Raw genomic sequence first — 20,276 nt, 5'->3', positions numbered from 1 at the left:
AACTTTTCAGCACCTATAACTTTACAACCGCGGTCTCAAGCATTAACCCACCACTCGCGCGATCATAGACCGGCTACGTTCGGAATTCTCTACTCTCGATCAGCCTAGACTCATGCCTTCAGTTGGACCGATCGGGAATGATGCTCATATTCACTAGACAACACGTTTCTCTACCATACACTGAAAATTAATTATTAGATTCACGGTCCGCGCGCGATCGTTCGGGAATATACGTGAATGTGCGAATGGCAACACGGATCTAAAACCGGATTTATGCACGCAAAGTTGGAGACACGCTGGCATTCATATGCTCGAGCCTTTAGCGATCACACTATTACACAATTAGTAAACGCCCACGCTAACCCAGACAGATATGCACTCCTGGACTCGAACGCTAAAAACCACACCTTCCACGCATACACCACCCAGGACTGAACATTAGATTCATACATACAAAGCAACAAGTAATAATTACAGGTATTCGTCTGGCAACCGGGGGAAGTACATCTCAAACGCAGAACTTATCATTTCAATGATGGCCTTGGATCTGCGTTGCCTGTGTTCAAGGCACCATAGCTTTGTCCGTCAGGTCAAGGATGTATGAAACCCGCTAGCCACCACCCTCGGCCCTAGCTGCCCATAAAGGGATAAAAAAAAAAAAGTATGAAACATCATCGGATTCGTGCATGTAAAGTTCTTGCTGACGACATCAACAATGAAACTATTAAGCTAGAGCTTGAACATTTGCATGTGATGCCAGTGTTTTTTCCTGGAATGAGAGTTGCCAGTTTTCCGGTTTTTGTGTACGTCTAACTATGAATATAGTAACTATAGTTACTAGGGGGTGGACAATATCGTGAACAGTTGCAGTGGCGAATTAGGTTTTACACCAACCGACATAACCCCACAAAATGAGCCGGATGAACTTTGTTTGACAATTCTCGATGGTTTGTTTACATGGGAGTTACGTGAGTTCGAATGTAACAGCACCCGTTGCACTCGCACTCACGCAATTGACAAAGTAAACAAACCACCGAGAATTGTCAAACATGAACTTCATTCATCATAAGTTCATTCGTGTCGTCATCTTGTAGAACTCAATAACGATTTCACGTTAACGTGAACGTGAACTCGGCTCTCGCTCACAAATGTTCATTCAAATATATGTCTTTTCATAGAATATAGTGTGGCATATCTTAGATGAAATGAAAGAATATTTTTGTATCCATCACAAAACAAATCCAAAAGAAAAGTGCTTAAACAACCTAGTATCCCATTAGAGAGATATTTACAGGGCCAATGAAACAGTTCGCTTTCAGAATATAATATATTATACTCTCTCATCCAATTTGTGCCACCTCTGGCGCACCACAGGGTTACCACTAAGGCCATCATCTATTTATTTTGTACGTAAATAAGATTACCTTTATATTGAAACATAAAAAAGTGCTTAAATATGCAGACGATTTGAAACTTTTCATTGAAATAAGGAATACCAAGAACGCTGAAGTTTTCTAAAATGAAATAAATTTATTCCACACATGGTGTAGCAAAAGTCTACTCCAACTTAACGTAATGAAATGTAACTCAATGACCTTCAACAGAAAAACCTAATATTGCGAATCTTTTCTAAAATCCACATCGTGACATTCAAGCCATGCGCTACCAAGCCGTGCGCCGAATTACGCGCAGGTTCACTTTGTATTAGTGCAAGCGAAAAAACGGTTTGACGTTTATTTTTGTTTCGTTCGCACTCATGTGTGTCACATATAGCAACAAATCGACGAAACGCTAGTTTATCTCAGGCTAGACAATATATCTCCATAGACATAAACTTAGGAAACCAACTTGGAGAAAAATGCAAAATTTTGCGAGATTTAGGCGTAATCTTAGACTCCAAGCTGACATTTGTGGAACATTAAAATACAATAATAAAGCAAATAGTAAGCTTGCCTTTATTAAAGGCTGCAGCTATAATTTTGAAGACCCTTACACAATAAAATCATTATACAATACATACGTCAGACCAATTTTGGAATAATGCAGCTGAGCATGGAACCCGTATACGAAGAACGCATCGAATCAGTCCAAAAACAGTTTCTTTTGTACGAACTTCGTAAACTAAACTGAACGACATCTTCCATCAAATAAAGCACGTTGCATAATCATTAACATACAAACACTCAAAGAACGCCGCAAACTTGCCATGCTTTGCTTTATCAACGACATTATTTCTCAACGCGTACAATCCGCATCATTACTTTCGCAAATAATGTTTTATGTACCTAACTGTCATCAAAGAACTCGTAATTTATTTCAAGAACAAAATTAGCTAAAAATAGCCCCGTCAATAGAATGATGCGAAAATTGTGAAATAATTGACCTTTTCATATCCAGAAAACAAATTTCAACTTAACAGTAGCAGTAGACTCCTGCCAGCAGAAGACAAAAGATTAGTCCGTAAGATTGTAAGCCTGATTATAATGATCCTGCCACTTCTAGTTTTCCGATCTGTATATTTCACACTCTGGCTCTCACTATAGTACTAGGGCTCTAAATTTTCATAACTTTCCCTAATCAGTAATCTCTAGCTAATTGAATGTTGTTAAAAAAGTAAATTCAGCGGATATGAGGTTGGGTTCTGCCAAAATACGTGTTTAAGTACAACAAGCAACTTTGTAAGAGATACAAAGGATGTAAAGGAATGTAGAAAAGATATTAAGAAAAAAACTAAATTTAAGGGGTCTCATATATTCTGGTTGCAGTTAAAAATCGACGAATTAACTTGCGCCTTTCGTTTTTTTTCCCTATTTGCAGAGTGGGCAACTAAAGCGCATCTTGTGTACATGTTAGAGAATCAACTTGCGCATCATCTACACCACTTGCGCTTTAGTTCCGCACGCTGAAAATAGGAGAAAAATCGGAAGGCGCAAGTTCACTATTTCGATTTTCAACTGCAACCAGAATAAAATAATTCCTAACTTGAGAAATGTTAAAGCTAAATATAAGACAATGTCTTAAATTGTTCTGTTTGCAATAATATAAGTTACTTTACCGAAAAAAATAGTGTCTATCAAAATCACTGTGGAAAATGAATCTTGCATTTCATTTATTGGTGCATTAACATTAACCCATTATAACCCAGAGTTTTCTAAAGTGAGCCAAATGCAGTGATATCTTCAATTCCATGAAAAATTGCATCAAAAATTTTGGGAAACGCAAAATCACCATTTAAAGTGGTTTTGAGAATAAAATTATCTCATGCAATAAATTTCGTACGCTTCAATAAAAACAAAAAAAAAATTATTTCTTCGGATTTTCTGATAGACAACAGTTCTTTTATACTTATGGTAATGTTTTGTATGGAATTATGGCACTAATTCTAACAATAAAAATTAAATTAAATGTATTGCTTACTTTTCAACCGCCATTTGCCCCAACTATACACGGTTTCAAAAATATAAATAAAATGATAACAAAAATTGACAGCTGCTTTTTTCATGGAGAGTTCTGCGTATGAAATTTCATACGCTAGGATTTAGTGGGTTAACCATTGAACCACAATTTTCTTTGATTTTTTTTTTGTTTTGAATCAATGTCGTCAGTAACTAGCACCATCTGGATGAAATGGAGTTAATTTGGGTACTAGTTTAGATACATCGTCTAACTAGACACCCGAGATCGTGCTAGATACTGACGAGATGAATTCGAAACACAAAAATTCAACTTAATTTAAGTTAGGTCGAGTGTCTTGTGAAACCACATCTTCTAATTCGTTTTGTCATTCGATCATGTAAAGTTCTTACTCACGACGTCAACAATCAAACTATTGAGATAGAGGTTGAACATTTACATGGGATGCCAGTGTTTTCTTTCTGAAATAAAAGCTGTCAGTTTTCCGGTTTTTGTGTCCGCCTAACTGTAAATATAGTACGTATATGTGAACCATTAGGAAATTTTTTAAACTTGTAGTTAAAGTCTGACGGTTCGAAAGTTATTTTCTTTCGAATGGTTAAATTTAAACGAGACAGCGATTTGAAATGTTCACATTTGGATAGTTATTTACAACTGACACCTGCAAAAACAATTATTTGGTAGAGATGTGAATGTTTGTCGATATTTTGACATTAGTTTTGCTAAAATTTTTAAAGAACCCAGACAAAGTTCGACATAACATGTTTTCGTTACCGTTTTTCTCCATTCATTTTCTGTTGAAAATTTTTAACAACCTCAATTAAGTATAAAAAATGTATCCAGCTTTCGTTCTGCATCATGGGCAACAATTTTAACCATCGAGCTGTCAAATTTAACTATCGCACTATCAAATTTAATCATGCTTTAAAGCATAAAGTTATTTTGCAAATAACTTTCAAAGTGGCAGATTTTAACCAAAAGTTAAAAAATCGACAAATGGTTCACAGCCTAAATAATCTGAAAAGTGTATGAGGCAACGTCTAGCCACCATAGAAGAATATTTTAACAGTTTCAGTTTAGTAAAAAAAAGAAAAAATATGTCCCGATTTTGTCAATATCCCCGTTTTGTCAGCCTAAGGGACGATCCATAAATGACGTAGCATTTTTTGAGTGATTTTTAGCACCCCCCTCCCCCATCGTAGCATTTCGTCACAAACCTCTAAATACCCCCTGGTAATTACGTAGCTTGACGGTAATTCTCCCCCCCCCCCTTGTCCCCGTACAATTGAAATAAAAATAAAAAACGATGTTAGTTATTCCCCTTTAAAAAAAACTACGTAGCATGACCATGACCCTCTACCCCCTGTCGTCACACATCATCACAAAATACAAAACTCCCCCCTCCCCCATATAATACTACGTCATTTATGGATGATCCCTAAGGGGGGCTGATAAAAATTTACTTTATTGGTTCCACAAAAATATTTAGCTTCTATGAAATAACAAGTTTTATATTCAACAAAATAAACGTGAGCTTATAGGAACATAGCCAACAGTGCATGCACGATGCATTTCACGTTGATTTGTAATGTCATTTCTATTGAAAGCTGCGAAGACGGGGTAAGTATCTTACCAACATAGACCAGAAGCTTTCTTTATGGAAACCTACTAATACTCATTGCGCGTTGCTGCGACTTTAAACGAAATAGGAGAAAACACCATTTGTTCCGAAGTGCCATCTGGCGGGCAGATAATCCATATAACATAGATTCATAGTTGCTTAACAATTGTGCTGAAGATTAGTTTTTGTTACTCTAACCATTGTCGACCGGAGCACTAAATATTTAATTGCAAGCACGTATCGTACAGCAACTAGAATACCAGTATACCGTATCGTACAGCAACTAGAATACCAAATACGTTGGCTTATAATCGCCTGGTAGCGAACTGTGTCACAGATTCACTTTCAAGATCCTTGATACAGTCCTGATTCGCTGGTTGGGCCACACCTCTGTCCAATTAACGAATTTGATTCGTTAGTTGGACCGACTGACAGGTGTTAAAAACTCTCCAAAGGAGATGTTAGTAGTGTAATTGCATCTGTTCACATCTCTAATAATTGTCAGATTGATTGTCAAAGTAAATTTGACAAAAGATTTTGACATTCAGATGGTTTTTAGTTGGATAATGGTTGCACTAGCGGAGGTCCAACTAAAATCGGTTCAGTTAAAAAGTGTCCAACCAGCGAATCACGACTGTACTCCATTCGCGAATGGTATATTGTAGTCCCTACAGCCACTCAATCGTCGGTATAGAAGGTCTCTGAGTCTGACTTAGGGATTCCGCCTGTTATAATCCGCCTATCGTAACATGAAATCGAGCACCAATTGTATCAATTCTGTTACTGTTTCGGTAATGACAACAGGTATAATGTGTAGACTTTCTGCGAAATGACCATGTTTATGAGCAGGTCTGCAAAGCAGTTTATTTTCCTGTACTTTTTTATGAATGGTAAACTGGGTGTGAGAAACCGACAAGCAATCATTCATCACCAAAATGTGCACAGTTATGTAGAATCAATTCAGGTATACAAAAAGAGCAGTGCTCGCTAATTATGATCTTGTTTTTATTTTTTCTCATACAATGAGCCATCCTAATGAATCGTACATGACAGAGTCAGTAAATTTGAGAAGCCATGCACGATTATCAATATCCGTGTTACTAATATCTTAATCTTCCTCGTGACGTATAACATTTACAACACTGATAAAAGAAGATGCTGGTAAGTGAGAATCAGCCGAAAAAAATCGTAATGCTTCAGTACACATTCGTTTCATCAGATCCTTTCAATTCCAAAGCACCACACCCAGCTCGCAATTTTTACCATCAGTTCCATCGGGGTACAGTGCTCTATTCCCGTTCATTTTTCACTTTTTTTGCTGTGTCTGTTTTTTTTGTATTGCTGGTACACTCTCCTGCTGGCGAATGTAGCTAGCGCGCGAAGGTAATTTATTAAGTTTGATCCTGTCGTCATATAAAGACATCAATAATGCTGGCGCCTGGAGAAGGCGAGTATTATACTCGGATGTCGGTTTTTTACATCCAAATGGGGGGGGGGGGGGTGATTTCTCCACAGCACGGCGCTGACGTTTTTATTGTGTACTGGTATAAAGGATACACATATTTTTCGACGAAACCGGCGGGGCTTCTATTATTGCTTCGATGATACGACTGTGTGAAGATGTGGGCTGGGATTTATGGATTAGAGTTATAAGCTACAGCGTTAATAATGCGATGAAGGCATGAGCATATAGTATTTGCGGGGTAAATTTCGGATTAGGGTAGGTTACTGCGCAAGTTGTGTTAAACACGATTCACATGTTTTGACTCATTGATTTAAGGATGGTAAAAATTCTGATCATCAAATCGTCGTTCTTTTCTGAACACATACCACATTCCAAGAGACCTTAAGCTGATGTATGCTTACTTCATGTCAACATTTGAAACGATATACGGCATAAGTACTGCTGGTAAAACAATCTGAACGATATCATTGTGTAGCAAACAAACATACATGTCCCTTTTGACACTGAGATCTGAAATCCAAGTACAGTGTTCAATGTGTGTATGAATTAAAACTGTCGTTTTGAAATGCCACCAGAAAATAGCAACTTGTTACTAGCCGGCGCAACGATCGACCAGCAAACGCTATACGAGCGTTGCGTGCAAACTTGAACACAATGGTGATTCATGCATAAATTCACCTGTGTGTGATGGAGTTTTTGTTCTCTGAACTTTCGGACTTTCTTTGGAATTCGTACCAGCATTTGGCACTGAATTGGTAAACCTCAGCGACTATTTTCTTCTAGCATTGAACCATCTGTGTGGCGTCCTTCAATGCTTCAAGTATTCATAAACTTACGCTTACATTAGAGGTTGGGAAACTGTTTTAGTCATAACTTTATGGATTGTATTTGAAACAACATTGATGAATGGATCTGACTGTTACACACGGCTTAAACCGTTGTTGACGATGAGGTACCGGACAGAGACCCTCTATAATCTTGATTTATTCTTCGATGGCGTATTGTTTAGTTTATAGAGACATGAAAAGGGTTAAAAAATGTATGGGTCTAAATCAGATTGGAGACTAATACATAGGATAAAACTATGTTGTGCTATAATGAATGTAAGCCACCCATAACCGATTCTGAGTCTGTCTCGGTCCGTCGTAGCACACCACATCACATCCTATGCGACGTTCTTTTCTTGCTAGAAATTTGCTCATGACATAACAGCCAATGTGTCGAATGAGAGTATTTTTTCGCTTCCCATACTGAATGTTGAATCCTCATTAATCATATCAAATGAAGTGGAAATCTATTAGTAAAGAAAAATGTGTAACGTTTTTCTTGGTTTTATCCTTTTCGATGCTTCCAACTCCCAACCATCCCCTGCGGAACACGGCGGGAATATTCAGCGATAAACTGGATTGCAAGAAGTAAAGCTTTACCGTTCGCCAACGTCCTTATCGGAAGAGGCATACCGAAGGATTGATGACCGTAGACTTAATGAATTAGTAAACCTCATTTCACTTCCAATGAAGTGGGCTAATTTTGACCTGCTATACGCTGGCTGGTTGCAGCAGTTCCCGTTTCCTTGGTTGGTTCGTTTTCTGCAGATGTTCCAACGTTCCTGGCTGGGATTTTGCATCGAACGAGTAGAGGAAGTTTTGCTCTTTCATCTGCGCTGTACGACGGATGATTTGTGCTCAGCGGTGAAAAGTTATTTTTTCCACATTGAAGAATACTAATTTCTATTAAAAATGGATTCATTTTTAATTTACATATTAAAAATGGATTTTGTCCTCAATTCCAAGATGTGATGCTATTACTTTTGACATTGTAATACGAATAAACTGAAAGGGATTTTGATTATTGCATATACAACTAATGAATAATTATGATAATACAAATTATCAACAGTCTTTAAATATCTGTAAAACAAGTTTGCTAAGAGAGATTTGGCGAAAATTAGGGTGGTACTGGACTACTCACGCTAATACGAATTTATGGAAGACTGAGTTCTCGATAGGACCGATTACTTTTTCTAAAATGTATTTGCATTTGAGACTATAGTCACTGAGAACTGACATACAAGTAAAGTTTTCAATATGTGTAAGAAATAAAACTTTCGTTTTAAACTGCCACTAGGAAGTAGCAACTTACCACTAGCCGGTGCTACGATCGGCCAGCAAACGCTATAAGGGCGTTGTGTGCAAACTTGGATACAATGGTGATCCATCCATGCGAACCTGTATGCGATGGTGATTTTCAATGTATTTTCATTTAAGGTGACACAGAGAATGCGCAAAATTCGCAAACGAAAAAAGCAGTTTTTTTCCACATCGTATGTCAGATCTTCATAAAAATCAATCAGCAGTACTGTCACAACATTCTACATACGCTGATTGATTTTTATGAAGATCTGACATACGGTGTGGAAAAAAACTGCTTTTTTCGTTTGCGAATTTTGTGCATTCTCTGTGCAACCTTAAATGCTTACAAGGTTTTTCAGGAAAGTTTGTTCCAGCTTATATGTCTGTTCTCTGTGTTGTAGTTGACCATTTTATCAGGGCTTTTTTGGTGAAATCCGGTAGGGAAGAACTACAAACGAAAAATTTCCTAAATATATACGTATACGTCTTGAAGAATCACTGTAGGCATATGTCAGACGGATTAACAGCGGAAATAGGATGTAGGTAATTCTTCATTACGAAACCAAACTCGATAATTAGTCGAATTTTCGACCTGCTTCAACCAGAATCCCAGCTCCAATGACAGAACCGGTTTTACTGGGTTCTATAAATCTGTCTGTTATATCAAAATTACTAATACGTTCAAGTGTAGTATTAAGCTGGCCAGCGCTCGCTTCATTCAGTTAATATTTTTCCCATTGGTTTCCACATTCAATGTGCACCGCTCATTACAACTATTGGTATGCTGCCGGAATTTTTCCCCGTTCTCGGACGGATCAAATGTAATCAGTTAGCATCCGTCCAATTTGTCCCGGTAATTTTTTTCCCCCTGATTCACATCCTCCGCATCATCCTTCCCGAGGGACTGTTACGCCATAGTCAGTGCTCATGTAACCCACATCAGTAGTTAGGGTGGCCGCTTTATTTCGAAGATGATTCAATAAAGAAAAGATTTGAGTTCGATCTAATGGTGTACATTATATTGTTTTGGATGTTATTATAAGGATCAACACTCCCATCAACTGGGTGTCTAGTTGAACGATGTAGCACTGGTTAAACATAAAAATCTAAACAGTTCACACGATACATGTGTACATCTAAAGCAACTGACTTGTCCCACGTGATGTCCCGGTAAAGTAAATGGAGAAGCTGTGGTTTGCCGAGTTTGCAGCTCATAATTACATGCGGATTGGAAGTCGAAGCTTATCCTAAAGCACTTAGTTTGTTAGTGCAGCTTCGAATGTCAATCGAAATGATTTTGAGTAAAAATTTTAGAATCACCTGTGCCTGATACTGAGTTCAGCTGCTTGACTTCAGTATCTTAACCTGCGTAAGGTTTGAATTTTAAAAATACCCAAACTATTTTCAGGCCAATGATAGGCAACGACTCTTCCGTAACAACGCCATCTATTTCAACGATTTTAGCCGGAATTTAAATACTATATTCAATGTTAATGGATCGATCATTTACGATTGCGTTGGCCTGTTTCCGGTCTGCGAGTACGACACAAAGCTTATTCGTGTTGACTTTCATAATTTTGAGCACGTTTGTTGATTCGCGAAACCCTTACGGACTTACCTTTTAACCGGAAATAGACCACGAATCGATCGCCTGAACGGTCATTATATTGCCGAACACGCGGAACATTACAGTTGGGAACGACATTTTGATAGCCAATATCACCAGTACCAGTGCCAGAACCCGTAGCCGAACCCGTTCCTGAGCTTGTAACAGAACCCAAGGGAATTAAGGGAGAAAAGGAAAAAGAGGGATTCTGGTTAAAGTTAAGAAATTTCGGTATTGCACCTGTTGGATTATTGAAGGGAGTGATATAGTTATTCATGGCATCCTCGTCAGACATTGGGACGGCACGGATCTCTGCCGCCAAGAATATTTTTTAGCAGAAATGTAATAAAAATCGAAATGAAAAAAACCTATAAGGGCACCTTACACGAGACGCTAGTAATGTCATTACTGAGCAGTAATGTTACTTTTAATGATCGTGTAAGGCGAGTAATGACTGAATTCCCATACAATTCTAGTAATGACATTACTTAGTAATGACTCTTTTATTGTGCGTGTAAGGGGCCCTATTAGTTCTTATAAGAAATAACAAAATGAAAACCTGCTCTGCTGCTTACTGAAACACCATGATGAAGAGAAAGAAAAATGGGAATATTTGGCATTTTTGAGTGTATTAGTTTTATACTTGCAAAATTAAGCATGGCCGCCGGTGAAGTAAATAAAAACATCCGAACGAGCATCCTGATCTTTTGGTGCACGATGAAGAGAGAAAACGCCGAGCTTCACCTCTAATCTTCCGATTCGGACCCTTAGGGACATTTTTGATCTCGAAACTACCAATAAAAATAATTATGACCGAACCGAGCGCAATAAAAGTGTCATTACTAAGGAGTGTCATTACTAGAATTGTATGGGAATTCCGTCATTACTCACCTTACACGATCATTAAAAGTGGCATTACTGCTCAGTAATGACATTACTAGCGCCTCGCCAAAAACCACCACCACTGTCTGGTGAATGTCTTCTTCACTACGTCGTCGAATGACCGCCAAAAACACCACCACAGCTGGACGAGAGCGTCCGTCACCACTCACCGCACACTTACTTGGGCTATTGAGATATCTGACGTTTAAAATACGCACACTGAGATCTGGCATTATTATACTACCGCCCTCCCCTTAAGCCCACAAGCGGTTTGTTTTCCTCCCAATTCGCAGCGCAAATGATTTGTTTTCCTCCCAATTTAAGGTTGCACAGAGAATGCGCAAAATTCGCAAACGAAAAAAGCAGTTTTTTCCACACCGTATGTCAGATTTTCATAAAAATCAATCAGCGTATGTAGAATGTTGTTACAGTACTGCTGATTGATTTTTATGAAGATCTGACATACGGTGTGGAAAAAAACTGCTTTTTTCGTTTGCGAATTTTGCGCATTCTCTGTGCAACCTTAAACGTCAAAACGGCACAATACCAACGCAGCTGGATAAGTCTATATGAGTAAACGATTAGCAAGCACCACAAGTCAACTTCGAGAGCGGAAAAACGAACCTTGCGTGCAAACTTGGATACAATGCTTATTCATGTAGGCGAAATTGAGTGTGATGGTGATTTGTAACGTTTTTTTATTTGAATGTTTACCCAAGCTTTTCAGAAAAAAAATCTCGCTCAGTTCTCTGTGATTTAAGCTATAATTCATATCATTGTAAGATGTGACCGTGCGAATTTGTGAAATTTCAGCTTTTTAAAATTAGAATTTTCCTCTAAATTGTTGAATCATGTGAACTTCATCGAAGTCAAGAAAAATGTCGTAATATCGCGGTGTTGTTTCTCAGAAAATGCATGAAATATTTGGAATTTCAAATCCAAATTTTTCAGACTCCGATAATGACATAATCTGCTCCACCAAATCTAATCGTTGACTTGAAAGACAATAATCTAGAAACATAAGGGACACCCAACCAACCGGCAGCCGTCCGTTTCCGCGTAATCGTGGCTGATACTTCCCTCTTTGTGCCATCATTGTCGCTCCGGAAAGATAATTTGTCTCCTCATCAGGGATGCTTCTTTCACCGGCATAGAACATACATTCGCCGGGGTAACGTCACATCGAAACGAGAGGTAGAGATAGAAAGATAGAATCCAGGAAAAAATATTGAATCAAACGTGCAGCACATCGTACATGAGCCGAAAGCGGAAAGACGATGTGGGAAGCTGGAATTTCTTTATGTTTGTAGATCATCCGGGATCAACTGCACTTTTCGTCCTTTGCCGGGCTCACTCACTACCAGTCATCATACGCGGGGATGATGGAGCCGGGAAAATGTATGAGGAAATTATCTAAACGTGAGCGGAAATATAAGTTCCCCCTATAGCAAGGATCAGTAGCATAGCGATAGTTACGGCATCGGTATACGGCTACACGGGATGTAAAAACAGCGTTGCCATAATGGGAGTCAAGTGCCGCAGGGAAATTCGATAATCTGCTTGATTGGAGGGTGATATGAAACGAAAAGGATTGTGCAGTTGGTTTATAGAGTGATCTTGAATGATTGAAGACTGAACTTAAAGTTAAACCATTTACATTTTATGTAGAGTTCGTTTGTATCATCGAGTTCGTTTGATCTTTGAGAAAGCCTTCGTTTCTCAGAAAAGCAGTACGTGTAACTCATTTCTAGTATTTTTAATTATCGAAATAGAAAACCTAGCCTACTAAACACTACCGCATTAAAATGTGTTATAATTTCAAACCCGCAACAAGTTTTTTCATCATACTTTCATGTTACAATAATTAATCCGATTACTACAACAGCTACCAGCCTACTACCATGATTCCCGAGAGATGTGGTGAGGCTTTTCTGGGTGGTATTTATTTAGGACGCCCATGTTTATCCTAATTGAGTGATGGTTATTATTATTATCGGATGGCTATGATCATGGCTTCCACCACCACTGCCAACGGCTGTGTTTCTTCTTCGTAACGTTTCGACCCCACCCTAAAAACCCTTCCCGCTTCGTTGAAGGGTAACTACCAATCAAATTAGAAATTCGCGCTTGTTGAGCCCGGAAACAAATGCCAGATACAATTCCGCTACTCCACAGCTCGTCGACAGAGAAGGATGGTTAAATCTGATAACGATATTAAATAAATAAATAAATAAATAAATGGTCCGACGACGGCAAGGTTCGCTTCATTCGGTGCTAGCCTCTTTTTAGTATCCTGGCCCTTGCAGTGGCGCTTGTCAGCTTTTAGGCAGAAGATGTTAGCCTCATCCGGCAAACAGCGGATGTCAAGTAAACAATGTTGTTTGAACACGGAATAGAAGCCGCCGGTTCACAGATTGAGTTTTTCTGGTCGTTGGAGAAATGAGGAATTGATGTGGTACACTGTGAAAATGAATATTAATTGTTCTTCACCTAGTCTAATTCGAAATATGCTTTAACAGATACTAGAAAAACATAAAATGGCTACTGCGATGAAAGAATATATTCGATATTGTTTTCATTGTGTCTTTATATCAAAACCGTTGAGTCAATTATTATGAGGGCGGATTTTGGGAACTTGATCATTTAGTGAGATTTGGTGAGAGTTGGTGGAGCATTCGATTAAGGGTTTCAGTGAACAACATGTTTTGCCTTATAGAATTATGCTGTTGCTATTGTTTGTTCAATTTAAATGGCTTTGTGGGACAGTAATCTGTGAAATACCGGATTAGGTGATTTCCCTTACATATACGAACATAGTGCGGCAAAAGCCGATTATTGAACATAGTACTCACAAATGGAGGCCATTGACACGAACATCGATTTTCAACAGTTGTTTGAAGAACTACCCATCGCTCGTATAACGAAACCACCTGTGGTAAACTGGAGATGTCAGAATTGCAGAACCGCACCATAGAAAAATGGTTCTTGAAACTAATCCGACAGATACAAGGTGCAGAAGTACGGAGCTAACAAGTTGTATCGTCTTCGTGTCCTAAGAGACAGCGAGTGAACAGTCACGGGCTTAGTGCGCCGGAGACCGCGTTTTGATACAGCGAAAGCCATCCTGTCTAAAACAGAATAGTAAGATAATCCGAACAGAGCGCCATAACAGAATGCTATCGGATGTGGATTTCATTGGGTTGCAGGTCTAGCAAACTTATTGAAATTGTCTTATGTATAAACGAGAGCATTGTTCACTATCTCTTCCGCTAATAACTCGTTCACATTTACGTTTGATGCGTAGCTTTTTGCATAATACCGAAAACTACATACTAAGAAAACTGGCAACTCTGTCCAGAATCTGAAGCCAGCAACACCTCTTGCGTGTATAGGTGGTACTTTCCATTGTGACATATGCACACATATGTACTTTTACATTGAGCTTCCCACCTTTGTACAACATACAGAGGCGCTGTAGCCTCTGTCGCTTCTCATTTGTGTGGGTGAAGAAAACAGATGTCAGTCTTATTGATATGTAGCCCAGGGTTACCATATTCACAGATTTTTCTGTAATGTCACAGATTTTTTGCACAATTTTTGATCACAGATTCTTTTTCACAAATGACAGAGTTTTGGCATTTTGATTAAAATTTCACAGATTTCCACAGGTTTTTGGAACTATTGTGATTTTTTACAGATTTTTTGGAAATTTATCACAGATTGTCACAGATTTTTTTCTGGTTTAGTCATCACAGATTTTTTTGACCGAAACACAGATTTCAATGCGGCATCCCTGATGTAGCCTTCGATTAAACGCTATCTGAAATCAGTCTGCATCAATATGCTTCTTATTCGACTAGCGAACGATGCATGAAGCACAAAAATACATGCGGGCCATATATAACTATCGACGGCTCTGCCTGAAAGATATTGGAAAATATCGGTTTTCCGTGTCACTCCCGAAAGATTACCTGAAAAGCAGTATTTACATTGTTTATGAAGATCACACACACTTCGAAATTTAACCATTGTATTTTGTCGTGACTATGACTTGCCTTTTTAAAATTTCAGGAGGCAGAGTTTTTGAACGTTAGCAACTCTCATTGTACTGAACGTTTGCACCAATCAGTCGGAATACATTGGTTTTTACATTTCCCACTGTAATCCGTACACTGTACCGCTGTAATCCATAATTTTAAAGCAACAATAACAGTTTAATGTTGTTTACGCTAAAAATCTTACATTTTTCAGTCAATTCGGCGGCAATCTTTTTCCGATATCATTTTGTACATCGAGAGATCTGGGCCTGCATAAATGAACGGAAAAACGCCAATAACGAACCGCGAAGGATTGGACCAGTTATTGTATTGTTTTGCAGAATTAAGAATTGCAAGGGGTTATTTATACAGCTGCAATCTCTGTACTACCCATGATCGCATATTTGTCCCAGTTTCTATGGGATTTCCTATCTTTATGGGATTAATATGCGATCATAGGCATTATACCAGTACTTCTTGTTTGCTTGTTTGGTTTATTTAGGAGTGGCTTTAAATTATTATTCATTCGCCACCCAGTACTTCTTGACAGTACCTACTTAGGCTCGTTAAATGCCCTACTTCTGGCACGATAGATGTCATATATTATTGCTGCCGTTTATTGTTGAAGAAACTGCTTTCCGCTTCTTGTTATTCTTGGTAGTGAGCAATATGATAAGCTCTGTCGGTTTACTCTCTGCCGCTTGATGATCATTCCGTATGCCTTCTTCCTTGTTCGTGTTTGCGTCCGTGTCGTCGTCGCTAGAGTAGCTTCGATTTTCGCTGTTAGTTGTTTTGGAACATGGCTTACCGTAGTGTACCGTTTGGTCGCGAAAGTGGTACGTGGGCGACTGCCCAGGATACTTACATAGGGTTCTTTGTATGAAGTTAACATGTTGAAATGATATTCCGTTGAAAGTCTGACGGTATATGTTGGTTCAGCGCACCACCCAGACACTGTTGAAAATATCAGGGAAAATGTTCAAAGTGTCGTTTGAGACGAATTCCACTTCTCCAAACTTCGACATATGCAAGGGGATTTTGGTTTTGTCGTTTTCATATTTGACGTCGTGTTGCATGCTGTTCTTTGTTATGAAGCATTCTGCCTCAGCTAAGGAGTTAAACGTTATTAGTACTACTCGTCAGATGTAGTTGTATGCGTGAAATTTTTGAAAGCACAAGTTGATCAACTATTCCTAAAGGATGATGTTAAATGCCTCCAAGTGTTCGGTTATATCCTTTACTCGCAAACACTCGATAGTTAATTTCGACCAAAATATCTCACAAACCGTTCTCAAACGGGAATCATATGTTAAAGATTTGGGAGTCTACTTAGATCCCAAACTAAACTTCAAACACCATATTGAATACACTATTTCTAAGGCCTCCAAGCTGCTAGGATTCATTTTTAGAGTCTCCAAGAACTCTACCGACATACATTGTTTAAAAGCACTCTATTGTGCTTTAGTCCGTTCTACACTCGAATACGGCAATGTAGTCTGGGCACCTTATTACCATAATGATATTCAACGCATCGAAGCAATTCAGCGCAAATTCGTTCGTTTCGCACTTTGTAGACTCCCATGGAGGGACCCACTGCACCTACCGAGCTACATAGATCGTTGTAAGCTTATTGATCTCCTGTCTGTACGCCGAGATGTTCCGAAAGCAGTTTTCATCGCCGATTTACTGCAATTTCGTATCGACTGCTCTGAACTTCTGCTACTTTTGGACATAGACATTCACCGTCGTAGTCTTCGAACCCATCCTTTCTTTCGCATTCCGGTAGCCAGAACAAATTATGGCTATAACGGACCTTTCGTCAGTATGTGCCGTCTTTTCAATCGCTGTTCCAACGACTTCGACTTTCATTTGTCCCGTAATGCCATCAAAAAATCGTTTTTGAGCTCATTATCTTGTTAGCTGTAGTCTAGTGATAGTTCATAGTTATTAAGATTTGCTGTTAGCTTTAATTGTAGTTATAAGTGTTGAATTGTATCATTTGGATATTTATTATCTGTTGATATAAAAGATGAGGAGGTTTTATGCCTGCTGGAGAGAGAGTTAAAACTAAATTCAGCTCCAGCGGGCTTTTCCCTGCTCCCAAATAAATAAATAAATAAACTATTCCGCCTCGTGCATTGTTTTTTTTTGTTAGGGTAAACTTTATCACTGTGACCACTATTCAGGTTATCTTTTGTGACTGCCCCTGTTTGCTCTACATGTTACAATTTTCCCGAATCCAATGTAGTTGGAAACGAGTTGTTTTGTTATCCACATGTGTCGTCCCAATCGGGTAATACATTATTAATGTATCTGAGGATCCGTTTGGGACAGGTGTATGCCATACTTGTGGTCCAGGCGTTGCATTTATCACTCATATGAGTGAAGTCAGGAGAATTCACCACTTAGATAATGAAAACTCACATTTTTACATAAAAAGTTATTATCACTCACACAATTTCTCCGAATAAATATATTCTCCGGATATTGAGCTAATGAGTTACCACGCCATTCTTTCTGTGCTAGCTGCTTTGATGGCGCTCATCAAAAACATGACATAAAAAGTCTGTTCTACTTTGTTTTCGGGTTTATTGTTTTCGACACATTGGAAAAATTCTTTTTCTTCTACCTTGCATTTTAAAGACATATTCGGCTCGGCATTTAAAATATATTCTCTTTGAATATCTCAGTTTTTTAACATACCAAGCTCGTAAACCGGTTAACCCGTAAACACCCAGTAAGACCAACCGGAAAATAACCCGGAATTCAACCTGGCTTTAGTTATAACACGAATCGTTTGTGTCACGGCAGCCAGATATTAACTATAGCCGGTCAGAATTTAGACTGGACTTACAGGGCATATATTAAATTTACGAGAGAGCCGGAAAGTAAAAATCAGCTAAATAGATTAGAGTTTTGGCATCCGAACGTAAAAAGGCCCCAATCATATTTTACAAATGTATCGTGACGCAATTGTTATTCGGAACTGCAAACATATTGTCTAGCAGCCGTGTCCGCCTAACGATCAGTCAAATATCACAAATCGGGTATAAAGACGTAAAATTACAAAACAACTTACAGCTATAATAAATATTGTCCCACCATCACACGGTGCTTGACAAAAATAAATCCTATTACCCCGTCAGAAAAAAGTCACGACAGGCTCAAATAAAAAACGGAAACACGCATGCCGGTGACAGTCCAGGAAAGTTATACTGGCTCATTTTCACGCGATTTTCCTTCGTACTGTCTATCATTTACCTACCAACTGTCACCATCCAGCAACCCGCCTCTTTCCATCTGCCAGCGGTGAAGCCAAGGATCGGATGATGGGGTCAAAAGCCAGGGATGAAAACAATTTCGGATGTCGTCGTCGCCTGTTGGTTTAATAAAAGTCGTGCGAGAGGAAGTGCGACTGCGAAAAAACAGCGAAAACCTGGACTTGTAACTCGTAATAAAATTTATAGGCCCAGGGTTACACCCCCTCCCAACTCTTTGCGAGGAGCGCATTAAAGAAAACAAAATCATGCCCAGGGAATGTGGTAAAGTGGATTTATTGCTCTGCAAATTGTCATTGCTTGTTTTTCGTCGGGCTGCTTCAGCTGGTGTAGTGCCATTGTATTCACCTGTTGGGTGGGGCGGAATTGTGATTTCACCTGAAACGACGGAAAATGATGAATGTTAAACGACACCTAATGGGTGGTGCAATGTAATTTATATGTTCCTTGCTGGAGCAAGAAGCGAAAATTGAAAAAACTTTTTCAGCTTGAGTTATAGTATGCTATGGAGTTGTATGAATCACAGGATTAGGATTGCCTTGTATAGTAGCATGACATTTGTTAGTCAACTAACGAAGGTGAGGTTGACTGTGATTGTAGAAAACCTTATCATGATACACATATGTTAAACTACAGAGAGACACACATGTTTGTGATACGTGAAATGGGGATTCAATACACATTAGAGGAAGCATGATTTAAGTCGCTGAAAGTAAATGGGAAAACAACTTACATCAAATCAAAATAGTGATGTCTTAGAAAAATAAAAAAAATGCTATGTAAAACACCAAAATATAATACTCAAGAGGAGATGCGCAACGAATAAACGTACAACATTAGATTAGCATTATATGAGCTCTATAATAGCACTAAATGCATGTGTAAAGCATAGATACAGTTTAAGGATCCTTGAAGCATGTATGCGTTATAACAGCTTTATATATGAATATAGAGCTAGTGATATTGCTATGTATCGTGTGATGTTTCTGTTTAAAACGTTGTAGCAATAGCAATTTTTTTTACATTGACATGAAACCTCAAGAAGACTAATGGCGATTTCACTTGAACATGAAACTGAGTCAGGTTCTAACCCCAACCGCTGGCAGTTCATATATTTTGACAGCAGTTGGGGTTGGGAACTGACTCAGTTTCGCCTCAAACAAAAACCACATAAGTAATAGTTGAAATACTAATATCTGATTGATAGTGAAAAGTAACTGTTTTTCTGATCGTGAACCCTATGAGCAGAATGTAGAACGCTATAGCAAATCTTCTCTTACGAAATAAAATGACACTGAAGGTTGCAATGATGTACGAAAGAATGACTTGAGAATATCCATATCAAGACATAATCCTGTAGCACAACATACTCTTGTTTAGACCACTACGCTTTCATACTCTCTTCCCCTTTTTTGTTGGAGACGAACCACTGCGACCAGTATTTAGATCTATTGATCTATATTCCCCGAGGGACAGAACTAGCAGATTTTAGTGCGTCGCACAGAGGAGTACCTGGAACAAATTCCTGGCCAATAACCAAAATATTTTTTTTTTTTGATATTCAATTTCGTTATATTTTTTTACATACCTAAAAGCCTGCTGAATAACGTGGCAAAATTAGGAGTATGTTAAAAATTGTTAAAGATTTTTTGCATGGATGTAAAATGGTGATATTTTAAGGGGTTTTTTAATCATTTTAATTATATATCCAGCAATGTCGCTTTCTAATGATGATGACTGTATTAAGTAAGAGAATATTTTTGCAAACGTAGTTGAACACAACCATTTGTAAAACTTCAGCCTAAAACTAATTGAAAGTATTAGTGTTGCTGTGCATTGCA

The sequence above is a fragment of the Topomyia yanbarensis genome, chromosome 1 (assembly GCF_030247195.1).
Source record: "Topomyia yanbarensis strain Yona2022 chromosome 1, ASM3024719v1, whole genome shotgun sequence".
Classification (NCBI taxonomy): domain Eukaryota; kingdom Metazoa; phylum Arthropoda; class Insecta; order Diptera; family Culicidae; genus Topomyia; species Topomyia yanbarensis.
This window is presented reverse-complemented; position numbering follows the sequence as displayed.